This window comes from Rhinopithecus bieti, unplaced genomic scaffold (assembly GCF_001698545.2).
Source record: "Rhinopithecus bieti isolate Rb0 unplaced genomic scaffold, ASM169854v2 scaffold_28163, whole genome shotgun sequence".
In the NCBI taxonomy this organism is placed as follows: domain Eukaryota; kingdom Metazoa; phylum Chordata; class Mammalia; order Primates; family Cercopithecidae; genus Rhinopithecus; species Rhinopithecus bieti.
In genome coordinates, this window is record NW_016813718.1 from 959,252 (window position 1) to 972,140 (window position 12,889).

The 12,889-nt window shown below is 37.9% G+C and overlaps 1 protein-coding gene and 1 long non-coding RNA gene across 4 annotated transcripts in view; one reads left to right on the top strand and one right to left on the bottom strand.

Annotated features, from left to right (window-relative positions):
• The window catches only part of RNF150 (ring finger protein 150), a 278,640-nt gene that overhangs the window by 258,468 nt on the left and 7,283 nt on the right, over positions 1-12,889 (top strand). The gene's annotated exons all lie outside the window — the stretch shown is intronic.
• LOC108513223 (uncharacterized) overlaps positions 1-12,889 on the bottom strand; it is a 47,087-nt gene that overhangs the window by 15,124 nt on the left and 19,074 nt on the right. The window lies entirely within an intron of this gene.

Here is a 12,889-nt window from a genome sequence, read left to right on the forward strand (position 1 = left end):
TTTAAGGAGTCAGAAGACCTAATCTCAGCACTGACATAATAAGTATTATCCCATTCAGGGACCAGTATGTGATGCTGGGTTTTTTACCTACCATCTTAGTATGAAGTGAATGGGATGGGTTAATATAACCATGAACAACTAAACAGCTTCAACTGTATCATGATCACCAACAGCCTACTTTTTATTAAGGATTTCTTTGAGCCAGAAACAGGGCTTAATGTTTTATATTCATTATCTTATTTGGTTGAGAGAATGATTGATTAAATAATCTCTAAGTATCTTTCAGCTTTCTCAGCCTAGTAAGGAAACAAGAAGAAAGCACAAAAGACTACATGAGCTGTGGTTTCCATCCCCAGGGGCAAAATGGAAGACAAATGTCGGGCTCAGCTCAGTCCGCCTTATTCCCTTTGCCCTTTCATGTATCCTTACCTTGTTGAGCAGCTTTACCTCATTTGTATCTCCTTTATTTTCACCCTAAACTCATAGCAAGGAATTCTTGTTGTAAGAACAAATACTGATTACAAATTCTGTTTTTTGTTCTAAACAGAAAGAGCTGAAAATTATGTTCTGTGAGCCAGAGGAATGGGTAGGGTTATGATCTCACAACATGCATGACTGGACCATTGCTCTTGTTACTATGTGCTTTAGATAAAACCCATTAGATTGTCCGGGAAGGCATGTAAACATACCCGTCTAGGTGAATTTCAGAAATTTATTGTTGGGACATCAACCCAGGCTCTGGGTCAAAACATCAAGCCTCTTTTCTGTAGCTAAGAGTGAGTCTGTCACCTTTTGAGAGCTTATTCATGCCACCACTTTGAGCCCTCCCCTCCTGTCCATCCCCCAACATACCAGTTATGACCTGCTTTCAAACCAACCAAAGGTGAATTATGCAATATTTATTGGAAGACGAGGCAACCAGAGATTCTTCTAAACAAATTACTTAAAATTCTTAAGGTTTTTAATCAGGCTTCTTCACGTGCTTTCTGGAGAAACAGATAGTCAGAATGGTCAGAAATGATAAAAACCTTAAATAGACTGGAAGTCAAACAGGTTGATGTAAAATGAAGCCAGCATGATAAGAGCCAAGCGTGCTCATGTCAGTGTTTGGTCTCCAGTTATCATTGAGCTGTTTACCTTATAATGTGTTTATGCTCTTCCTGAGGAATATATATTTAGGCACATTCTCTATTTTAAATGCTTCTTTCTTTTTGAAAATGCAGGTGTAAGAGAGTATGTTTCTATTTCTGTTTTCCTCTTCCCAACCCCTCCCAGAGCAAAGTAATGGATTCCCTACTTTGCTGTGTTCTGCAGCTTGACCTTTAAATCAGACTTTGTGTTTCCATCAGAGCCCTGTTCTCTAGTTTCTTCTGGCTCTTGTGTTGGGCTATCTTGTAACAGGGTGACAGTTGTACAAGCAGTAGGGATAAGGCTGTCACATGGTGAATGAACTCTTTATGAAATGTTGATGTGTCGACCTACATCCAACAACACTGAAGAAATAGAATATTACAGAAACAGTGGGATTATAGCCAGGGAAAGGAAGGGTGTACTTTTTCACCAGCATGTTAATGGGCAAAGAAAGAGCTCAGAAAGCTCAATTTCTTTCTGAAAGAATAAAACAGATTCCCAGTAAATATACTAAATCCAATATTAGCTGCATATTATCTGGAATAGCATATAGTGCACATACTGCATAGCATTGTGTGTATGTGTATATGTGTGTGTATTTATCAAATATCATTACAGGCTACAAAAAATGTATTATTATCAGTACTTTACTGATGAGGAAGCTGAGATTGTTTATTTCTCAACATTTTATCTAAGCAAGTATTTGTCAAGTATCAACATAATATCATACATGTAAGTTAAATAGAGCTCTGATAATTTAGCCTGGCATTCAAATCCTTCTGCAATCTGAATACCACTTATCTTTCTAATATCATTACCTGTATTGAGTTATACCAGTCAGTAAAATGAAATCACTCTAGGGATTTCAAAATAAGGGAATTTAATTCAAGAACTTAATTACAAAAATGTTGGGGGAAAATGAACAACTCCTGCTTTGCACCATACATTAACTTTAAATGGGTCATAGATTTCAATGTAAAAGCTAAAACTATAAAAAGTCTAGAAGAAAACATAGGAGTAAATGTTTACAACTTTAGGATAAGCAAATATTTTTTAAATAGGACCTAAAAAGTGAACCATTGAAAAAGTTGATACATTGGCCTTTATCAAAATTTAAAACTTTTAAAATTAGCTAGCTGTGGTGGTATGCACCTGTAGTCCCAGCTACCAGGGAGTCTGAGGTAGGGGGATTGCTGGAGTCCAGGGGGTCAAGGCTGCAATAAGCCAAGATTGTTCCACTGCACTCCAGTATGGTCAACAGAGTGAGACTGTCTCAAAAAAATAAATAAATAAATACAATTTTTGTTCCTTTAAGGACATCTTTAAGAAAATGAAAAGTCAGGCCACAAACTGAGAGAAAATATTTGCAATACCTGTGTCTAACAAAGAATTTGTATTCAGAACATATAAAGAATTTGCATTCAGAACATACAACTCAGTAAGAAGACAAAAATAGACAAATTGGACTACATTAAAGTAAAATCTTCTACACAGTAAACAGTCAACAGTGTGAAAAGACAAGCTACATAATGACAGAAAATATTTGCAAACCATATATTTGATAAGGTATTAATATCCAGGATACACAAAGAACTCCTGCAACTCAAATTACAGCATAAATAACCCTACTGAAACATAAGCAAAGGACTTGAATAGATAATTTTCCTAAGAAAAAGTACAAATGGCCAACAAGCATAAAAAAGATACTTAACATCACCGATCATCAGGGAAATCTGAATCAAAACCACAGTGAGGCCAGGTGTGGTGGCTTACACCTGTAATCACAGCCCTTTGGGAGGCCAAAGCAGGTGTATCAACTTGAGACCAGGAGTTCGAGAACAGACTCGCTAACATGGTAAAACCCCGTCTCTACTAAAAATACAAAAATTAGCTGGCCATGGTGGTGTGTAACCTGTAATCCCAGCTACTCGGGAGGCTGAGGCACAAGAAATGGTTGAGCCTGGGAGGTGAAGATTGCAGTGAGCCAAGATGGTGCCACTGCACTCCAGCCTGGGTGATAGAACAAGATTCTATTGCAGAACAACAACAACAAACACACACACACACACACACACACACACACACACACACAATGAGATATCACCTTAACCTGTTAGGATGGCTAATATTAAAAATAAATAAAATTTTAAAATAAACAGAAAATAGTAAGTGTTGATGGGGATATAGAGAATCTTTCTCCCTGTGATTTGATTGAAATCACAGCCAACACTTTTCGGAGCCACAGTGACCTGTCAGAACCCTTCCTCATTCTTCACACACTAAGCCACAGGCAAGTCAAACCATCCACATGCCTTGAAATTTGCTTTGATGATTGCTATAGTCATGCTGGCCCTTCTGAAAGGAATTCCATTTACCTCCATACTTCCCAATACTAATCAGATCCTCAGTGCCAGCCTACATGTAACCTGCTTCATGAATCCTCTTGGTTATCCACTTGGAGGTGATATTTTCCCCTCACCTTTGTTTCCTTAACATTTTATTTACACCTCTCTTTTAGCATATGTCACCTTGTATTAAATTTCTTTAGATACAAATCTGATCTCTTTTAGTAGATCAAATTCAACTTAAAGTCAGAGCCTGTATTTAGGTCATCTTTCTTTTCTCCACACTGCTCTTCAACAGTGCTGTGTACCTAATACATGTTCAATAAACACCTGTTGAATAAAGATTAAGTGAATTGTTGAATGAATAAATGGGGTGTACAGATAATTTTATACAGTTGCAGAAATGGATAAATATGTATGAACTCTGCTTATCTCTCTAAATCCATTTGGAAACTTTCTCTTTTACACTCCTTTTTCATACCGATCATATTTACACTCATCAAAAGTCTTTCATCTACCAGATATTATGCTTAATGTTTAAGGTTCTCTGTAGGTGGTACTAATTGGGCATTGTAAAGAAACTGTTGACAACACGAATGTGCACTAGATTTTGCCTCCTTCCCTGCAAAAACAAATGTAAAATTAATGTAAAAATCACATTGCCTCTTCTTTTGGCACTTAGTAAGGAGTGACTCAGTGAATGAACTGCCAAGGAAATCAGTAAGGAATTTGAGCAGTTGGAGAAAATCTTTTCCCTGCTAGGTGAAGTGTCACAGGCAAAGAGAACCAACAGCAAAGAGATAAAAGCAAAGTGAAATCCTAACTATGTGATCTGATTTAATATATAGGCTTCCAGGGAATTCTCCTTCACCAAATCCAAATAAAAACAATGTTTTAAACTTCCCCATCTGAAAGGTAAGAAATAATTTTCCTAATTTGACCACAACATGTATATATCTGCAATTACGAAGCAGGAATTAAAAAGGCAAAAGTGCCAGTTATATCTGAACAATTCTAGAAGTCACTTGGCCAAATGGATGAATTTGTATCATAAGCCTGTTGGGTTTCCAACTGTGGCTGAGTCTTGTCTGTAAGAGCAACATGGCTGCCAAATAGAGATCTAGTAGCTCTGCCATTCCAGAATAGTGCAACTGTCAATTTCACTGGCATGGCTTGAGATCCCATTTCTTCCATCTTCTATGTGCTCTCCCTCACCTATAACATGTGAAGCCGTCATAGCGGTATTATTGTGAGGGTGATGTGTGATATATTTAATAGCATAGCACAATGCCAGGCACGTAGGAAGGAGCCAGTCCATCCTAGATATTAGTATCCACCCTGTTGCATACCCTCTGAGGAAAGCAGTCCAGAGACCTTGCCATTCTCACATCAGAGGCCACTCATTAATGGGAAAACATAAACCAAATGGGAAGTAGTTTATCTCCTTAGAAATTCTTGCTAAGCAAAAGAATTCAAAGGAACACATTTCCTGATTGCAAACATGCTGCATTTAAAGTCTAATTAACTTTCCCACTAAGATTATGACAGGCTATATAGACACTGCCCCAGCTTGAAGGGAGTTTCACATTCTGAGATGAAAAGACAGCAACATTATAATTCAACCAATGTGGTTGAAAGTGCCTTCCCTATGGTGCTCTTGTTCAATACAGGGTTGATTGGAAATGATGCCCTATTTTCAAGAAGATAAGCATCAGTAGCAGTGGACAGAAAGATGCCATTTTTCTTTGAAACCTTACTTTTCAAGTACATGAGGAAAAATAAGCTTTTGTGTAATGCAAAGCAGCTCCCAGCATACAAACACCAGACCTCCTGGAGAATGGCCACCTGGGGGATTATATTCACCACCATCTTATTTTCTCTCAAAACAGAGAGCACTTATTCTGAGGGCAATGTTTGTTAATTCCTAACAGAGGAGGACTTATGCCAGCCTGCTACTGGTCTGCGCCTTCTTTCATAAGACAGGCAGTAGAGTAAATAAACCTCCTTCAGGGAAGGATGGTTTTCTGCTTTAGATTTGAATAACCACCATAAAGAAACAATTAAGTAGGAAAGCAGTGACTTCATGTGAAAACTATCATGTCAAGTTAATAGAACACATAGCTAGTGGAATGTAAACCAAAATATGCATTTAAAAAAACACACAAACAAAACCAAGCCATTCTGTTGCTTACTATAATGTGTTATCCAACTCACCAGGGATGCAAAATCACTTCAGTGCATGGTTCTTAGCCTTTTGTGAGTTGAGAATCTGATGAAAACTACTGGGAAAAGGCCCTATATGTAGCTATAAAAGTGTGTATGTAATTTTAAATGCCTAATCCCCCAGCCCCACCCTATAAATAACTAACCCTCAGGTTAAGAATCTCAACTCAAGAACAGATTATGGGCCAGGTATGGTGGCTCATCCCTGTAATCCTAGTGCTTTGGAGGATGGCTTGAAGCCAGGAATTCAAAACCAGCCTGAGCAACATAGTGAGACTCCATTTCTATGAAAAAAAAATATTTTAACTAGTCAGATATGGGTGGTGCATGCCAGCAGGTAGCCCCAGCTACTTGGAAGACTGAAGTCAGAAGCTTCCTTGAGCCCAGGAGTTCAAGGTTGCAGTGAACTATGGTCACCCCACTGCCCTCCAGCCTGAGTGATAGAGAAAGACCCTGTCTCTCACCAAAAAAAAAAAAAAAAAAAAAAAAAAAAAAAAAAAAAAAAAAAAAAAGAGTAACTATGGTCAAGTTCACAGACTCTGGAGTCAGATAAAACCAGGATCTGAATTCTGTTTCCAACTCTTACTGTTATGTAAGCTGTGGAATTTTAAACCTTTTTGAGCCTTGGTTTTATTACCTGAAAATGGAAATAGTAATACTTTCTATGTCATAGTTAATTAAGAATATTAAATTATTTAAAGCACTTAGCATAGGCTGGGCATGGTAGTTCATGTCTGTAATCCCAGTACTTTGGGAGGCCAAGGAGGGAGGATTGCTTGAGATCAGAAGTTCAAGACCAGCCCAGTCAACATAGTGAGACCTCGTCTCTACTTTAAAAAAAAAAAAATCAGCTACTCAACAGGCTGAGGCAGGAGAATTGCTCAAGTAGGCAGGAGAATTGCTCAAGTAGATGCTGCACAGGTGTGGTGGCAGATGCCTGTAGTCCCAACTACTCAGGAGGCTGAGACAGAACAGTCGGTTGAACCCAGGTGGCAGAGGCTGCTGTGAGCCGAGACTGTGCCACTGCATTCCAGCCTGGGTGGCAGAATAAAACTCCAGTGAGCTGTGATTGCACCACTAAGCTCCAGCCTGGGCAAGACAGCGAAACCCAGTCTCAAAAAAATAAAACAAAGCATAATTCTTGGCATGGACTAAGTACTCAGTAAGCATTAATATTGTTATTAGCTATTAAAATAAAAAACTTAGGCCCTGTGTGGCCAGAAATCATCTACAATTTTATCTTAATTCTAGAAATATTTACCAAGTGCCTCCTCTTTATGAAGGAGTGCAGCAGGATCCTGACATGGGAACATTGATAATGGAATGAGCTTAAGCCAGGGAATTGATAAAGGCCCTGGATATGCCCAGCACTGAACAGTGCAGATCTCAGAGTCTTGTCTTCTCATGGTTGGAAAGAATTTGAACAGTCATGGGGCCCACTGTTACCGACAATTATATCAAAACCACAGCAGAACTACAACTGCAATGCCTGTTTCACAAAGGGAAACTTGTGAGTCTTTAGGTAACATTTTATGTATTTAAGAGGAAGGAGATAAACCAAAGATATTAATAATTTATGGACTAAATGGAATTAATAAACCCCACCACTGAGAATTATTTGGTTAACCACAGTTTAGACTACTGATGGATTTTACCCAGAATTCAAGTGGAAATATATTAAAGCAATAGTTTTGAGAACAAAGTAGGTCACAAAGCGCCATTTAAAATAGAATAGGCCGGGCATGGTGGCTCATGCCTGTAATCCCAGCACTTTGGCAGGGCAAGGCAGGAGGATTGCTTGAGCCCAGGAGTTCAACACCAGCCTGGGCAAGAATGAAACCCTGTCTCTACCAAAAATGCAAAAATTAGCGGGGCATAGTGGCACAGGTATGTGGTCCCAGCTACTTAGGAGACTGAGGTGGGAGGATGGCTTGAGCTGTGAGGCAGAGAGTACACTGAGCCAAGATCATGCCACTGCACTCAGCTTGGGTGACAGAGAGAGACCCTGTCTCAAAAATAAATTAATAAAATAAAATACAGTATTTTCTGCTCCATCTAAGCAGACGCTCTGTAACACTATGGTAAGAAGATTGAAGACAGAGAATGAGATGACTTGGGATCAGTCTTTAAGTCCACGCCAGTCGATCCAGTAATGCTATAGTCTCTCTTTTCCTTGGGTATGGATTTTATTTATAAAAGACGAAGGAGTATATTTGAAGGAAAATGAGGAAATGAATCAATGACACTATCTTCTTCTAGTTTCCCTGTTACCATTCTCTGGCCATTTTCAGGCTCTTTTGGGGGATTACCTTCCTCTGCTGTTCTTCTGCTCTCCTCCTATGAGACTTCAAACTCAAATAAATGTCTGCACAGGCCAGGCAATCTGTGTGAACCACTGATGTAGCCCATTTGGTGACTGTGATAACCTGGAGCCTGTGTCCCCTGTGCTAATGGCACAGCTCTTTCTCAGCTACCACCAGTGGTGTCCATCTGGGAATCAGGCACATATTACCATATCTTCCATTTTCCAAGATAAATTTCAAACACAAATTTGTATGTGAAATGTCCAGACTTCCAAATATTGGTAACTAATTCACATTTGAAACAAAACAAAACATTGTCCAACCCAAACAAAACAGCATCAGGAGTCACCAGTTTGAGTCTTTGGCTCTCGATGTTTGGGTTTCACCAAGTTCTGTCCCTGACCTTATCTTCTCATGCTACAATCGCTTCCTAAAAGAACAAAACAAAACAAAACAAAACAAAACAAAAAACAAAAAAACCTCATCTCTTCTGTGGTTTAAAATACCTTCTCTGTACTGAAGACTTCCAAATGTATTGACAGTCATGGCCTCTCCTCTAAACTCCAGACTCAAGTATCTGGCTGCCTGCTCCACATCAACCTTGGGCATTTCAAACACAGCATATGCAAACCTGAACTCCTGATGTAGTTCTAACACCTGCTTCTTCTCCAGTTTCTCTGGCTCAGTAAATGGTATCTGTATTTCTCAAAAACATGGGAATTATCCTCTACTTTCTCCTCTTTTACTGCCCTTGGCTAGTCCATCATTTCCTGTGGATCCTTCATTCAAAATCATTCTTTCATTTGTCCCCTCATCTCCCTGCTTATCACCACAACAAGCCACCATGTTTCCTCTGTTCTGCCGTAATAGTTTCCTAACTGGTCCTTCTGCCCATTGTCCTGCCAATATTTTTCTTGTAACAGCAAGAGTGACCTCTTAAAATGTTAGGCAAATCAGATTACCTCCTGTTTAAATCTCTCAATGTTTTACAATATGTGAAAACCAAAGGAAGAAAGTATATCAAATAGATATGATCCTACTATGTCAAATGGACTAAGAGTATTTTCATCTCTAAACTGGAATAAAATGCCTACATCAAAGGGTAGTTGTATCAAATGAGGGCTAATATTACTTTTACATTAGTTTTTGTTAGTTTTTGCAGAGAAGGAGGCAAATTCAGTCAACATTTATGTTATCAATAGCTACTTATCATCCCCAATTAGTACCACTACAGAGAACCTTCTAAATATTTTGCTGACAAAGTTTTCATTCATATTATTGTAGCCTGAAAGTAAAACATCTGCCTTGATTCAACGATAAACACTGTTAAAAATTATGGAACAAACCAAGTTTCATTAAAAACATAGGACATACTTAGAATAATTTCACATCCTCGGAATATTTTAAAACAAGTTTTAAATGGAAAATGATTAGATGATATTGGTGCAATGTTATATCATAAAAATTGAACCATTTTTGTAAATTTCTCTATTTTCATGTATTTGAATTCACCTTTGCCTTGCACTGTATAGTGCAGTCTTAATTTCCAAAGTAGCACCATGAATTCAGCAGCTCATAGTTACATCAGTCCCTGTGGCCCCTTTTTCTTTCAGTTCACACACTCCCATTTAGAAAACTATGGGATCTGCTGAGGCTGGTGGCTGCAAAGCCAGAATGAAGGTGAGAAGCTGCCACTGTAGGTAGCCGTGAGTTCTGTCTCTATAGAACTGTAACTAACTCAGCTCTTTATCTGTGCTGCTTTTTTATTTTTTTATTTTTTTGCTGGACCCATATGAAAGTCATAAATTCATTCCATGATGAGCTCTTTGGTTGACTTCCAGTTTAATTGTGAGCTGAAAATGTTGGCTTCCTGTGAGCTGAGTTGATTGATGGGCCACTGCAAGAAAAGAAGTGGAAATTAAATTCCCTATAAAGTACGGCTCTCATTTTTTATCTCCAGGAATAAGATTTCAGCTTTCATTACACCTCCAAGTGGGAATTCTCCCCTTCGTTCATACTTGTACTAAATATACAATAGCAGGCCTTTTTTATTAAGAAAAAAATTGCAAAAATAAAAACAATCTGAAGAATTGTAAAAAAGGCAACTTTGTTTCTCAGTGGTCATTCTATCTAATAATTATTCATCAGGAACCCACTATGTAGGAGTCCCTCTGCTAGATTGGCATCAACACATAAACATGCATAAACAACAACTGGAAAGGACTCTAATGCATCCAGTCCAAATTCTCATTTTCTAGACAATTTAAACTTCAGCCCTGAAGAAGAAAAACAATTTTTACACAGTAACACATGCAGTTACTAATACCAGAGGCTAGAATACAGTATAAAGTAAGATAGATTCCCAGTTCTCATAAGTATAAAGTATACACACACACACACACACACACACACACATACATATATAGTTCTTATTGTAAAAATGAGGCTTAAGAAGAGCACTGAGTAAAAAGAGTGGACCTGCCATTTGAAGCCACTCCCAGTCTCTCCTGAAATTCCACAAAAACCACAGTGAAGGGATTGTTTTTAAGACAGAGCACAACATGGACAGGTAAAATGCAAGAAGAGACAATAACAAAATTTAGGCAACTGCAAAAGACAGATGAACAGTCCATGACTTAGTAGACTGGAGACACAGCAAGCCCTTGCATCCGGCTGTGTGGGTTGTGTCCTGCCCCACTTCAGGAGCCACTGCTCACTCAGACTCCAGAGTGAAGCTGTGCTCTGGAGTAGTGCAGTACACACCCTGCACAACAGCACGCCACGACCCTGCTGAGAAAACAAGCACGAATCAGCTATGGGGAAAGGGAAAACCATCTCTCTTTGCACTTGAGAATTCCCCGAAGGTCAGGGATCAAAGGCACCAGATGGCTCTGGAGAAGATAAATGGAAAGGAAGTGCACACACACACACATATCACACTTGTAGTGAAGTGTGAGGCACAGATCCAGTTTCACTTTTTTCTAAATGACTACTTTTCTTGACTATTTGTTGAATGCCACTATTTTTAAATACCAAAGACTTATATCTTTGTAGAGCTGCTTCCAGGGTTTTCATTTAACCATTGATCTGTTACATTGCTATGAACTTCCTGCAATTATGGATCTAGGAAACATATAAGAGCTTAGTCTTTAGGTTGGATATTTCCCTGTGAAATACCCCATTTCTATGAAACTGATTCTTCAGGCCATAATTCTTTGTTAGTTCTCTTATTTGTCTCCTTTAAAACATCTTAGGAATTCACTGTCCTTCGTGAAACTCAGGTATTTTTCTTACTGTGTCACAACATGAAAAAATTACATTAGTGATTATCAGAACAAAAGTATTATAACCATTATTATTCTTTAGTACTTAGACATTTTTGTTGTTTTTTTAATTGCATATTTCTTCTGCAAAGTAAGAGAAAGTATAAGACCTTTGGGGTTGAAAGCTGCCTTTATGCAGCTTAGCTCTCTGGCCTCCTCTGTCCATATTCCCTAGCTTGACTCTGCATTCCAGTCAAATTAAAAACCCTCTGATATCTGCCTGCCCACAGCTCCCTATCACCTCCAGGCATCTGTACATGCTATTGCTTAAAAGATTATTTCTTCTTATTCATCTGACGATAATACAGATTATCCTTTAGGACTCAGATATTGCACCCAGTATATGGTTACATAGCCCTCTTACCTGCTTCTGTAATACCCGGTACATCTTCCATCCTGGTGCTTATCTCATTGTGTTGTAATTGCCTAGTGAATGGTCAACCTTCCCACCAGACAATAAGCTCCTTGAGGATAGGGATTGTCTTGCTGTCCCCTATATCCATAGCCTCTAGCATAATAATCCTTAGTGTGCACTAGGGACACAGTAGATAGGTCTTGAATGAGTAAGTGATATATGTTCTTTGAAGAGTATTTGGGAGAACTGAATAAAAATAGTTAAAAGAAAATGAATATAAATCTCAACACCAGACATGAGTCTCGTTAGCATTTTTGGTTTCTTTGCTTCCACTTAACTTTCTCTGTTGACCCCATTGCATACAAAGCTTTAAATATTTCTGTTCTTACTTAACAGTATACTGTGAACATTTTCTCATGTAACTACAAATTATTTGAAAACGTCATTTTAATGGTTATAACAAGATTGTCCTTTAGAAGTAATAGGTTTATTCAGATATTCTCTATTGTTGGACTTTAAGTTACTTGCAATGTTTTGCTACTGTAAATAATGCTTAATTGAATAGTTTTGCATCTCCAGTTACTTCTCTATAATACATCCTGGAAATGCAATTACGGGGTGAAAATTCTACAGTTCTATATGCAATATATCATGTACCTACCTACCTCAATGTACCCTTAACTGTAATATTATCTTTTTTAAAGAGTGAAGATTACATAGACAAAAAAGGATATCTTATTTTTACCTTATATTTGTTGGTCATTTATATTACACTCTTCCATGAATTGTGTAATGGTAGCCTTTGTCCATTTTCTATTGAACTGTTTTCTTACTGATTTAAAACTTCCTATATGTTAAGAATAGAAACCTTTGTGAAATTTTTTGCAAATTCCTGAGTTTGATATGCCTTTTGATTTTATTTTACATGTGTTAAACATTTTTAAATGTTACGCATATGTAAAATCTTTTCTTCTGTGAATTGCCCAATTACTTTTCTAAATAGAATTTCTTGCCCTACTTATAGTAGATATATATTTTCCTACTTAGACATATCCTTAGATGATATATTTTATTCTTCTAGTTTCTTTTGTTTGCATTTAACTTTTTGACCCATGTGAGATGAGGCTTTAACTAGAGTTTTTATGGAATACTCAATTTTTCTAATACCTTCTCTTGGCCTTTAAAGAAATATTATTACAGGCAATTGTA